The sequence below is a fragment of the Rhagoletis pomonella genome, unplaced genomic scaffold, assembly GCF_013731165.1.
Source record: "Rhagoletis pomonella isolate Grant_MI unplaced genomic scaffold, Rhpom_1.0 Rhpom_scaffold_00003, whole genome shotgun sequence".
Taxonomy (NCBI): Eukaryota; Metazoa; Arthropoda; class Insecta; order Diptera; family Tephritidae; genus Rhagoletis; species Rhagoletis pomonella.
In genome coordinates, this window is record NW_023458557.1 from 79364373 (window position 1) to 79378200 (window position 13828).

General features: G+C 33.8%; 1 protein-coding gene across 1 annotated transcript in view; it reads right to left on the reverse strand.

Moving 5' to 3' along the window:
• LOC118735605 (protein madd-4) overlaps positions 1 to 13285 on the reverse strand; it is a gene marked incomplete in the record, with an annotated part of 164615 nt that extends 151330 nt beyond the window's left edge. Inside the window, 2 exon segments of the mRNA XM_036465453.1 lie at positions 11505 to 11998; positions 13069 to 13285.
• Between the last annotated feature and the right edge of the window lie 543 nt (positions 13286 to 13828).

Genomic DNA, 13828 nt, shown 5'->3' on the forward strand with positions numbered 1-13828 from the left:
CCAGTACCAGGAGCAATAGATTATCCACGCTGATATCCAATGAAAAATGCAAACGAGGTGAATGGCAACTTTGCTCTAAAATTGCGGTTAACTAAATGAAGATTGATGGACAGCCAGCGCGTCGGCGCAGCGTCGTAAATTGTCGCAGTAAGGCCAATACACAGGCTTGCATTGTGTGGTCTTTTAGTTAATTATTATGTGCCATCATTTCACTCGCGATTTGCTATGTCCCCACGTTTTCAGGCGTACATATGTATTTATATGTACATTCAAATGTGCATAAATACAATGTATAGATATGTATGTACATCTATATGTATATGTAGATGCATTTATACTTTTCTCACAAAGTCTTTCGTTACTTCTTCAGCTTTTATTTTGAATTTCGATTGATTTGCCAGTTGAGTTGACACCTGTGATTGCGGGGTGAGCTAAGTGCAAAAGTTTGTCGTAGACAGCGAGCCAATTATGTAGACGATTAATTGTATTAAAACAAGTAAGGGCAGTAAGGGCTTTCTTCGGCTTCATACCTTTCATGAACATCACAAAATTTTACAAAAAAAATTTGTATACAAAAAATTTCTACATTCACTGCATACATAGAGTTATATAAAAAAAAAATCATATCTTTCCGAGCTAAATTTTTTATTTATTTTTCTATAAAAATATCGCCCAAGCTTTACCCAAAAACATATCAATCAGAGTTTCCAACTTTATACAAAATTAAGGAAAATTCCACAAATTTTTCTCAAAATTTAAACCTTTTAATCTGAATCTTTAAAACTTTTTTGGGTATGCAGTTTTATAGCCCATAAAATTATAGTCTAACGAAGTGCAAGTTTCAACCGGCTTAAAAATCCCATTCATTTAAAAATTTTTTTTTTTTGATAATACCTACTTTTTCGTTTTTTTTTTTTTTTTATATCTAACAATTGAAATTTACAAAATCTGGCGTTAAGTTTTTTAAACTTTGTTGCTAACGTTCTCCCGCATTTTATTTCATAAGAAATTCATGCTTATATTGAAAGAGTGCAAAAAATTTTTTTCCGACGAACTGATAACCTCCTCCTTTTTTGGAAGTCGGTAAAAAAAAAAAAATCGACACGTGTGCGTTTGTTTGAATGACTGTACCTTATAAAGCACCGATCTAAGTGATTTTCACTGCTGTGTATGGTCGGTATGTAAACCGGTAACACAATTCAATGATTTTATCTGCCTACATAAAAGAGTTACATCGCAAAAACTTATATCTGAACACTCTGCGGTATAGAAGATTTAGCTTGTACAGCACCGATCTTGACTATTTTCTGAGTAGAATTTGGTTGAATATTTAAAAAATTGCTCACGAAATTTATCGGTTTTAGCTGTCCAAATAAAGGAGTTTTAAAGTAAAACCCCATATCTGAACAATCCGTTGTATGAAGGCAATAGCTTATAGTGACCCGATCTTTGTCATTCGTCAACGTAAACTTTCTGTTGATAATGAGTGAAAATATTGCGAAATTTCATGTTCCTTGCTGCATAAATGGAGGAGTTATAACGAAGAATCTCGTATCTGAACAGTCAGTTGTATGGGTGCTATATGTTATAGTGGTCCGATTTTTACCGTTCCGACAAATGATTAATACATTATCAAAATACACTCACTTACAAAATTTCAGTCGAATATCTCGAAAACTGAGAGACTAGATTGCATACAAACAGACGGACGGACAGACGGACATGGCTAAATCGGCTCAGCTCGACGTTCTGATCCTATAAGTATACTTACAAACATCGGACCAAAGGTATAATACCATTTCATGCTCATGAAAGGTATAAAAATACTGCGAGAAGTGTATTGAGACTATGCAAAATTTAACGCGATTTTAATGAGAAAATTTCCCTTATCTTGAATCACAAAACATATGCAACAGCCCTTTTAATAAGGCTGAGGTAAAGACAATATCATAGCCTCGGAATAGTTACACAATCTGACCAAAACCAATTTGACCTTTTGAAACTTTTCAACATTAAAGTTTATACACAAGTCTGAGATATTTTTTGATTGCTATACAAACAAACAAAATCGTCGTTACAAGTACCTACTTCTGTGTGCTATTTTTCTACTCATTAGTAAGCATTATGTAGTAAGCCCTTCCGCTACTAACTAACAATTTTCACACTAATCAATGATGTGTAAAGCACGTTGGGCGAAAACAACAAATTATTTTGTTTATTTCTCATTAGTAATGGCGCGATTGCAACATGCATGACCAGCAAAAACAAGCAAGCAAGCCAGCCAGCAACATGCAACATGTGCCAACACATTTCGGAGACAATTGGAAAGGGTGTGGTGGTGACCCCGCGCTACATGAACGCATGAAGGTACATACTCGTAGTGAACAATTAGTCAAGGCGATAAATTTGGGTGAGGAGATGTGTAGATATGTATGTTTGTATGCATTGATGCACATTAGATTGTATCGATACTTGCGACTAAGGGCTGGACAGCGAAATTGTATTTCTGGTATGGTCGAATGAACATATGCATGAGTTAATAATATACATATACACATTAGGGTTGCACTAATTTCACAGAGGAACACTCCTTAAACGGTTGTATTCAAACAAATAAAATTTCACGCGTAATCCTCTCCTAGAACTGTTTAACCCCTTAACTTCGACTATGTTAAAATAGGTCCTTCCAGGGCAATTGTGGCTAAGATAGTAAAAAGTCGTTTGTAAAACAAATGAAAGAGAGACGGTAAGATAGTTCGAAAGACCTTTGTTACTCTAATACAAAACCCTTACAAAATGAGCTCTATCATTCAATACTCGTGGTGAAAAACTATTTAGGGAAAAATCACTTCTATATCATTCAAATGGTAAGCCTTTCGAGAGATGCTAGTTCGAGTCTTCGGGCAGCGCGTTTTTTACTACGATTTCATTGTCGTAATAAGAAAAATTTATACAGTTCAACAAATGTTTATAAAAATTTTTGAATTTTTAATCTGAATTTTTGGTAATGCAGTTTTATAACCCATACAATTTTATTCTACGGCTTTTCCGTTTTTTTTTTTATACATATAACACCGTGCGAAATCATGGGCCAAATATAGTAAAACTGCGTTTTTAGTTTTTCTCTCTGACGTCAGGATTTTTTTAAGGACTTTGAAATTTTAAAAATACAATTACTTCAAAAAATTATTAAACAAATTCAGCAATTCGGCAATGTAGAAAAACAGTATGACAATCAAATTAAAGATAAAATTCTGCCATATCAAGGCAGTTTAAATTTTTTGTGAAATAAGGACGATTAGGTATTGAAAATGTCCTATTCACATGTTATCATTTAATATCCTTGAAATTAACACAACAATTAATTTCGAAAAAATTATATGTTAAGGACTAATATGCACTCGTAAACATCCCGAAGTCATTCTAACTTTATTCACTTAAAAAACAAAACTAATTAATGGGACATTTTCTATACCTATTCGTCCTTGTGACCCAAAATTTTTTTTTTTTTGTAGTTCTACAAAATTGTCTCACTCATACTGTTTTTCTACATTGGAATGAGTTTTTTTAATAATTTTTGGAATTTAGCATATCCACAAAACCCCTTAAAAAAAATCCTATCGTCAGAGAGAAAAACTAAAACGAAGTTCTACTATATTTGGCCCACGGTTTCGTGAGTTATTTTATTTTTTGTTTTTGTCGCACGATATAACAAGGGCAATTTATAAAAACTGGCGTTGATTTTTTGAAATTTTCTTCCGAACGGTCTTCCGCATTTTCATAAGAAACTCATGCTTATACTGCAAAAGTCCCTCAAAAATAAAAAAAATATATCAGAAATTTACGCGTTTTTGCTGCCGCTTGCAACTTGCACTTTATTAGACTAAAATTATGTGAGCTATAAAACTTCATACTTAAAAATGTTCTTAAAATTCATATTAAAAATTTTGAAATTTTAGTGCAAATTGTTTGAACTTTTTAAATTTTGTATAAAGTCTGAAACTTTGATTTACCTGGTTTTGGTTAAAGCTTGGACAATGTTTTTATAGAAAAATAACCAAAAAAAACTTAACGTAAAAAAACATTGTGAATATTTAAAGAAAATCAACACGTGGTCACTTGTTTGAGTCACTGCATTTTTTATTTCCCTTAATTTTTGAAAACTTATTTTATTTAATTTACTTAAATTTTTAAAATTTTTTAATATCATAAAGTTTTTAGAATCCTATTTTATTTACCATTTTTTAATTAAATATTATTTATTTCAGTTTCATTTTCTTTTTACTTTTAGATATTGTTGTTTAAACAAATATATATATATATTTTTTTTTGTTTCATTTAAACTTTAGGATCTTATTTAATTTTTTTAATTTTTTCTTTTTTTTAATCAATTATCTTTTGTTTTCATATTTTGTTTTGAAAATGATTTTTTTTAACTTCATTTAATTTTTTAGTACCTACTATTTTCTTCTTTTTTATTTAATTTTTTCTTTGTCTAATTTAAGTTTAATTTATGTTTCTGTGAGAAAAAAAATTATTATTTATAAATTTCACCTCATTTCTAAAAATAATACTATTTATTTGCATTTGTTTTAAAAGTTATTTTTTAATTTTGTTTTAAATTTAATTTAATTTTATTTATTAGTTTTCTTTTGTTTTAAAATGAAAAATATATGTTTTTTAATTTAATTTTATTTTCAAAAAACTTATTGCCAAAAAGCGTACAGCATACGCTTTCAATTAGTCTTTCGAAAGGCAGTAAAGCGCTTTCAAGATAGTTGCAAGAATTGACAGTTTTCTTACGAAAGAGTTTTTTGTTTCGAAAGACAGCGGTGAGTTGAAAGACATTTGTAAGAATTGTCCTGCTAGTCCTCCTTTTTAACAAGTTGAGTGTAATGGCAGTTAGTGGGTTAATATGTTCTACAAATATATTGAGCGGGAATTTTTAGTAGGGGCTAGCAAAGATCAGAACCTTATACGATTACCTGTAACCGCGTTATAGGCCTTAACCAGGTTAAAGGAGTTTTAAGGAATTAATTTTAAGAGCTGCCCTTATATACTTACATACTACATATATTGGCTTGCTTGAATGCAATTCGTTACGCATGCATGCAATTATTGCGTGTATAGCAAAATCAAAAATACACACATACATTTGTATATAGCATAATACGTATTTACGGACATATTGTTAAAATAATCGCTTTTAAACGACTCCCGTGCAGCACCACAACCAGGTGGCTGCGACCAAACTACGAACTAAACCACGCACCTTCGACACATAAAAGTGTAGCGAGTTTTCAACAGCAGCCGCATATAGAGCATAAAGCGGCAAGCTGAAGTTTATGAGATTATAGAAACTATAAAAAAGTAAGAAGAAGAGAGGAGGCGAGGAGAAAACGCACAATAGTCTGTTAACAACTAAATCGCCGTGAATTTAATTAGCTAACAGCCAAGAAATAATAAAAACAAAACTTGTTGCAAGTTTTTTTCACACTTAATTTTGAAATTGCCACACAAACAGACACATGCACGAGCACGCAAAGTTTCGACAAAATAGAAAATTATAGGTATGGAATTTTCCTGAAGGAGTTGTGGGCACTTAAGTACATACATATGTTTGTTTGTACGTATGAGTATGTGGAGCAAGAAAACCGGCTTGGTAATACCAGCTTGAAAAAGTGGAACGACAACTACGAGCGCCTGCAGAGATTTCAATGTTTAACAACAGCAGCAGCAAACCGGCACAACAGCAGCTGAAACAGCAGCAGCAGCAGTGGCGACAAGATGTAGCTGAGTGATAAGAAAAAGTGAAAATTAAAACAAGAAAAAGTTAGCAGCTAGTGACATACGCAGCCAAGTCAGGGATATTATAGCTTAGAAGGAAACTATGGATGCACACACGCGTGCGCAAAAAGAGCATTAAAAAAAGCAGAAAAATGTGTGCCACACAGCAAGTGTAAAATTGTGTTCGTTGCGTCAACGTTATCCTTGGGCTTGAAATAAATCTTTGCATAGATTCGTAAGTTTTTGACATGCTGCTGTAGTGATATGGCTAAAAGGATGTGGTGATGTTGCGGCGCAGGGTTGCCATGATAAAGTAATGCAATAGACTAGTTATGGCGAAAGTTATAAACAAACATACGGTATGGAAAGATAAGTAAGTTAGCTGGATCCTTGAGCGACTACATTGGCAACCCTATACTTAAAATCGTTGCTGCCACTCATGCACTCCCCCACTAGCTCAGTTTTAACAAACTCGCTTGCACAAGTTCTTACGCTTACTCTCACGTCTTTTTGCAGCCATCATAAGTTCTGAAAGCTTAATTTATTTCATACAAACCTACATGCATTCTACGTTCATATCTATAGTATGTGTTATTGTATGATTGCAAATCAAAAAACTATTTTTGCCTTTCACAAAAAAACGAGCAACGCACGCAAGCACGGATGCAAAATTGCAGCCATCGAGGTTGCTGACACATTTTTTTTTTTTTTTTTTTTTTGATAATTTGTTCGGTAAAAGCTACATTTCAACTTTAATAATGCCAACAGCTTTTTGATAAGTTGTTGAAACTTACACAACTTCGCTTGAGTACTCTCTGCTTAACGAAGCGCTTGAGTGGACATCAAATTAATGTCGCCTAATATGGCAGTCAGAATGCTTATGCAGAGGCCTTTCGGGGCACAGGAGTGTTTTGATAAGAATTAAATAAAGTAAATATTTTTAATGTGGAGAAACTAATGCTAAATGAAATTAGTTATTAATCTTGTATTGAGTTTAGTATGAAATCGGTATGCTGAATTACGACTAATAAATGAAACGTTATTTTAAACAATAAGAAAAAAGAAGATTTTTAAATAAGGTTGCCAGCTAACTAGAATTTGAAAGTAATTGGAAATAAAATTTATACACGTTGCATGCAGATGCATTATCCGTATACATAAAACGAAACGCTGTTAGATATTTAAATTCAACGCAATGAAAGAAGGGTTGCCGCTTGTCTAAAAAAAAATTGTTTGGAACCAATATTTCCATGATAGTATTAAATGAAAGCAAAACTGAGAAAGGCTTCAAATTGGAGGCTTTAGACAATAGGGTTGTCAGCCAGTTATAATAGTAAGGTTAAATGGCAAAAGTTGGGTTAAAAGCGAAGAAAATGCTGCCAGAAGTTAAGAATTATTATTTTTTTATTTTTTTTTTTGAGAAATACGACGTGAATATTTGTGTGTAAAGTTGCTACTAAAGCGGTGCAATTATTCGATTACTCGAGCAAGTTGGTTAATCAGTTCTCCGGCTAATCAATTACTCGAGTTATCAAGATTTTGATTACTCAAAAAAATGTTTAATCGAGTTAAGTAAAAAAAAAAAATCAGAACGTATTTCGGGTAAAAGTACAACGAAATTTTTTATAATTTAAGACATTTTTAGGGAGGTTGCTATCAGAAACAAAATTAAGAATTATTATTAAAACTAATTGCATGAAAAATTTAAATATTTATACGGAAAGTGAAAAAAAGTTTGATAAGGTGAAACACAACTCAAATACAACTGTCCCCTCTATAAAAAATATTTTTTTTTTTCGCTGAGCACTTAATTAAATATAATTAAAATTTATGAATGAAATTTATATAGAAATAGTCGTCTATTGAGATAAGGTTGCCTTCTGTCAAGCAAATAAAAAATTTCCATTTAGGAATCAAACGAAACGGGTTAAGGAATGATTTCATTTAAACATATTATTAAAGAGATTTGGGAGATTAGATGAAGAGTTCTTGACTAAATTTGTAACTGAAATCGCTGCTGTTATTAGCACTCTGAAACTTGAACGGTCTATGAGTCTGCGAACATTTGGCAGGTTATGGTCGATATCGAGTACAGAGCAGGAAAGTTGAATTAACCGAAACTTCGAAATCCACTTTAACGAACGAAGTGATTGAAAACTAAATATTTTTCAAGCTGTGAACAGAGATCCTGATCTTTACAGTTGGCTTCAAACAAAACGGCTATAAGAGATGCCTATAAACTACTGAACTTTAGCTTAAATTTTGTAAGGTAGCGCATTTCCAAGAGCTTAGACAGCATATGGAAACCTGATTAGAGGCTCTACTAGGACTTCCGAGAAAATCAGGATGATTAAAACTTTAAAGACTTGTAGAGAGGAAACTCTTTAAATAGAATTGTCCGCTAAAAAATAAATTATAATTTATTTGAGAATAATTGCCGCCTAAATACTTATTGCATAGAACTGTGAACTTCTTTTCTTAGCCTTTTTAACCTTTTAAATGGCGAGAACTGTCAGTTCCAAAAATGTTTTCAGTTTTTGTTTCATAATTGCGTCCCTATAACCGCAAATAGTAAGGGGGGCATTAATCGCCGTAAAGTCTTTAAGTGGTAAAATTTTTGAATTTAAAATAACGATCAAAATTGTTAAGGGCATTTGCAACTGAACTAAAATATTTTTTAAACGCATAGAAAATTTATACTAAGCTCTTAATATTCGCTGTGAAGTCCCTAAACTCATATTAACCATTATTTTACATTGCAAAATTGTACAACCTTAAGACAATATGACAACAGTATTTTTGGAGCATACATATAAAAATAGTGTCATTTTTGAATAGAAAAAAAAATTGCTTAAAAATAAAAAAGTCGAATAAAAAAAGTAAAAGTGTTGCCACCGTCTTTTTATTTTTAAATTAACTTCTTCTGACTTCTTAAAAATACTATATACGAATTAATGGTCGCAAGCCATTTTTAAAAAATAGGGTTGCCACATGAAAATGAAATATATTAGCTTTGAAATATTTTTTAATCTATTTGCCACCTAATGAAAATACATTCCATTTTAATTCAAATGTTCTTTTGGTGGGCGTTCGCTTTCTCAATAACGAGAGTAGAAAATAAAAGCAATCAGTGGAGAAACAGATTAATACACAAACTTGGAAATATTCATTAGTCAAAGTAAATGATGACATCTTCTGTTGCATAATCGAGTCCTTTGCTATCCGCTAGTTTTTCTCCAATTAAACTTCAAAATCGACTCATGTTTCTATAGAATCTTTTAGATTTTTGCTTTTAAATGGCATCCTGCTTGCCCACGTACGTCCGCTTTTTGGAAACGCAATTTCCTCAAGAATTGTTATACACAACAATTAATCTTCCAGCGCACTCAAAGTTAAATTTCTTTGCTTGCTTGCCCGCCGCAATCTTGCGTTCATCCAACTGATTGCATGCTAATTAGGACGAGGCACAGAGCTTCCGTCCACATCCCAATTGACCAAGCAAAACTTTAAGTCTTACCCCACCAGAGCTTAGACAAAACTCAAAACAACTTGAGTAAGGTGAAGAAGTCTACGGCAAGCGGCTAGCGATTGAGCAACAACCGAAAATTTCAAGTGCTACCACACACCATTGCACACTTAGCTTAACAAGTTTTAATTCGTTTTGTGAGGTAAAAAGTTTCGAAATTTTCGAAATTGCTAAGTAAATAGAACAAATAAGACCGCGAAAGACAAATCAGAGCAAAAATAAACAAACAAAAGGGCGCAAAGCAAAGGCGAGCAAAAAAATAAATATAAAAAAATAGTTCACACGCTAAATTGGGAGCGCGTTGCCGCGGTTAGGTCGCTAGCCTTTAGTACCGCTAAAAATTTTACTAAAATTTGTTGTGAAGCACAGCAATAATACAACTGAAAAATAAATGCATACAACATATAAAACCGGCACAGGCTTGTATTGCAAATGCATTTCGTTTGTACGTTTGTGTTTGCGACATTTCACCGTTACAACGTCTGCATTGAAAATTACAAATGTTTGCTAAAATCATTTGCCAAAGTGTAAACTTTTTCAATTAAATGTTCGTGTTGCTGCCTGGCTGGTTGGTTGGCTAGCATTGGAGCTCTTTTACTCGACAGCAATGTCGCCGCTGCTGCTGCCGAAGTTGGTATCGAGGAAACCTACGGTGGTAGGTCGTCCTTGCGCGCTTTCAAATTTCAAAACAGCACTACATTTGACTGCATGCCATGGTTAAAGTGGCATTTGCCTGCGCTGCCGCCACTAAGCCGACGAATTTGTTGCATACTACAACCGACTACCGGAACAGGAAGTCGTAGAAATTGACGTTATCCGTATGGCAGCGAGGAAGAATGGCAAAGTGTTAGCTTTATTGCTGAAGTAAACAAAGGAAATCCTCAATTTTGGTTGCATTGCAAGAGGTGAATTCCTAATTTTTCGCGTAAAACGTGGCCTCTCCGACCACTGTGCGAAGCACAAAACTCAGCGAACCACGCAAATCGAGTTTTATATTCCTTTCGACTAGTCTGCAATGAAACGATTACCTGTTTTTCGTAATGTGGGCTCTACAAAGATAGAATCAGTGTTGCCATATTTCCGGAAAAACCTGTATTTTTGACCTAAAAACTATAATTAATTAAGGTATTTTTTTTATTGTATTAAACATAAATAAGAAAAACGAATTAATTAAAATGAAAATATTATAATCCGTTTAAATTATACTTAACTAAACAAAAGTAGATTTTATAGTACGGAACATTTGTTTAAATGAAATTCATTTTCATTATTTTACGTAAACTGCTTTGTTAGTTTTTTCGAGCATTTGATATGATACCTCAAATTTGGTACCTCTGCGATACTTTTCTTTTAGGAAAGGTTGAGTCCTTATAATAACAAAGAGCACTGGCGGATTTGAATTTTTGCACCCCTAGGCAATTCAGAATTTGCCCCCCTTTTTCCGGTAAGAAAAATATTTTGAGGTAAAAGTACCAAATTTATGTTATTTACTATACTTTTATTACAATTTAAAACGAAAAAGTGGTATTTTCCATGAGTAAAGGTTTTCAACTTTTAAAGAAAGCCACTTTTTTCACTGGATAAGTTATAATCTAAAAAATACTAACCTTTTTTTATTTTGTATTTTTTAAATATTATCATTTAAATAATATCAAAAATACCTAACAGTGTTGTCCAATTTTATGATTGCGTAATTGAATCTAAAATTTATGTCTTAAAATGTACAAATACAAATTCTACTTTCAGTGCAGCTAACTTGAAAAAAATTAATTTGTTTTTTTTCAGGTCAAATTTTGCCGCTCCTAAATTTCGCCGCCCTAGGCACCTGCTTATGTTGCCTTTACGGTAAATCCGCCACTGACAAAGAGTGTTGGAATTTCCAGTTTATTTTTTGATTTGAGAAAATATTCTTACCACATTTGCTGTGTCGACTGCATTGCAGAGGGCACTCAACTTTTATCTTAAAAATTGACTTAGAAAAAAAAACCAAAAGAGACATTTTAATTTATTCGTACAAACCGGATATTTGAAAAAAAAAACTGTAATTTGTATTAGGAGGTAATTCCAACAACTGTAAGCTTAGCTAAAAAACTATAATTTACTGTTAAAGCTGTGAATCTGGCAACAGTGGATATAAACTGAAAGTTTAATTTTACCCAAATCATATTTATTTCCAACAAATGAAACTTACACTTCCAAAAGTCGAAACGAAAAACGAAGCTGCTACAATCCAAGCGTTGTCGTCGTTACAACTTTCGAGAGATCAAAATCCGCTTTTAATCCATTTCCTGCTTAATGCAGCAAAGTAGAGCAGCAAAAATTGTGACAAGCGTTTTTGTGGCACTTTTATTTTACACTACGCCGTACCTTTTCACTGCTTCTGGCAAACAGTAGATAAGTTGGGTTCGAGGACACCTTTCTTTTTTTCAAGTTAGATTTTAATTTTTAGCTCTTTTTCATCCTTTATTATTATTTTTATTTCTTCGCGCACACTTGTTCAGAGCTACGATGTTAGAGTAAACTGTTTGAAATTTTTTCGCACGCTTTTATTTTTATTTTGTGGAAGCATAGAAAATTGTAAATTCTTTTGCAGGATTTCCACTTGCTTTCCTGATTTCGCGTACGCTCCCTCTTTTGCACTTTGTTGTTTTAGTTTTTTTTTGCTTGGTTATTTCTGCGCGTATGCTAGAGAAGATAGTAAAAAAAGATTGTGTAAATGGAAGGCAATGTGGCGCGCCCTCAAGGATGCGTACTTATTTTGTTGCTGTTGCTTTTGCTATTAATGCAATTTTTTTTACTTTCGCGCTAAAACATAGCTCATATTTATGCATATTTTCTTCGTGTTGCTACACGTATTTATGTAAATAAAATACACTTTCACTGCACTTCCGTTTTCCGGCTTTTACTTCCTGTGCACTCGCGCGCACACGCACACACACGCTGCACCAACACCAAGCTCGTCACATACTTACTGGCGCTGTAGACTTTGTGTTGACGTGTTGACGTGTTGTCGGCGATTTGCAAGTTTCTATTGCTATTGTTGTTGTTGCTTGTGAATTACCGTTAGCATACAGTGGGACACCGCACGGGCGCGTATTTATGAAATTTACAAACACCACTAGAAGCCAACTCTTTTCACCTCCACAAATCACAAAACTGACAGTGGGGAGCAAAAAGGAAAACAAAAATAAATGTAAAGCATCCAACGCTCACACTATCACTGCATTTGAGTGGGCCAACGCTGGATTGTCGTGGCAGGTTGAATGCTTAGTTGGCGCACCGAATGCAGACAATAACTAAATGTGAATGAAGGATGCAGCAGCAGCAGCAGCGGCGACGACAAGGCGAAGCGACGCGACACAAGGACACGCGACTAGACGCAGCGCACGGCACGACCCATGCCACACAGTGACCAGACGTAACGGCTTGAGACGCCAAGTGGCACTCAGCGTGTTGCTAAAAGCAGGTGGAAGTGTTTTTTTTTTTTTTTTTGTAAATATGTGAGCTTGTGTAATAGGTATTATGTACTATGTATGCCGGAATATTTGTGTTTGTGTGTGTGTGTGTGTGTGCACATGTGTGACAGCATGTCAATAGGGACAATGCAAGGAGAGTAACAGTGTCGTAGTAGTTTATTTATTTATTTTCATATTTTTCAAATGCGAATCAAAAGAGTATCAGCCACTGCAATTGAATGCAATTTTTTGTTTAATTGTTTTTAATTTATTAAAAAAAAGGATCACAGGATAACTTACACTTCAGCACAGCGCAGCCACTGCTCAACACTTTCCACTACACTGCTTTACCAATCTTTCACTTTCTTCACACACTTCACTTTTATTTCACCATTAATTTTAATTCAAAATGCCAATAACTGAAACCAAATATGTAGTTTTAGTGATTTACTATGTAGTAGTTTAATTTGTAGCACACAAACGCGGGCACCTTGCTTTCCAACGCTAAACTACATTCAACGGCGTTCACTAAGAAACTAACCGTCGTTTCGGCTCAAATGCCAATGCTTGGCAAAGCAATTGCTTCTTCGCTGTCATTTGAGTGCATACGAATGGAAATTCACCACAGTTCCACGACAAGTTATTACAGTATAAAGTAGCGCAGCGCATCATTGCCGAATCGTGCCGGTTCTCATACTAACCGCCTCCCCCACCGGGTGCTTTGAGTGTGTTGCCGAGGAAAAGCTGGTGTTATGGGGAAACTACGAAAAGCGTGTTTGTTCAATATCAGCATGCAAGCGGTTGCAGCAACATTGTTGAAGCAACATGAGTGAGTTATTTGAAGCGAAATGTTAAAGAAAATAACGAAATTGCTTAAGTCTTACTGGAATGAAAACTGTGTTCCCAATATAAATCTTTAAATAAATTAAACAATTTATAAGAATAAAATTTAGAAGCTTTCAGGAATACTCTATTCTAATCTTTCGAAAACCAAAGGAACTAAATTACTCATGAGACAAAGACAAAGACAAAGACAAAGACAAAGACAAAGACAAAGACA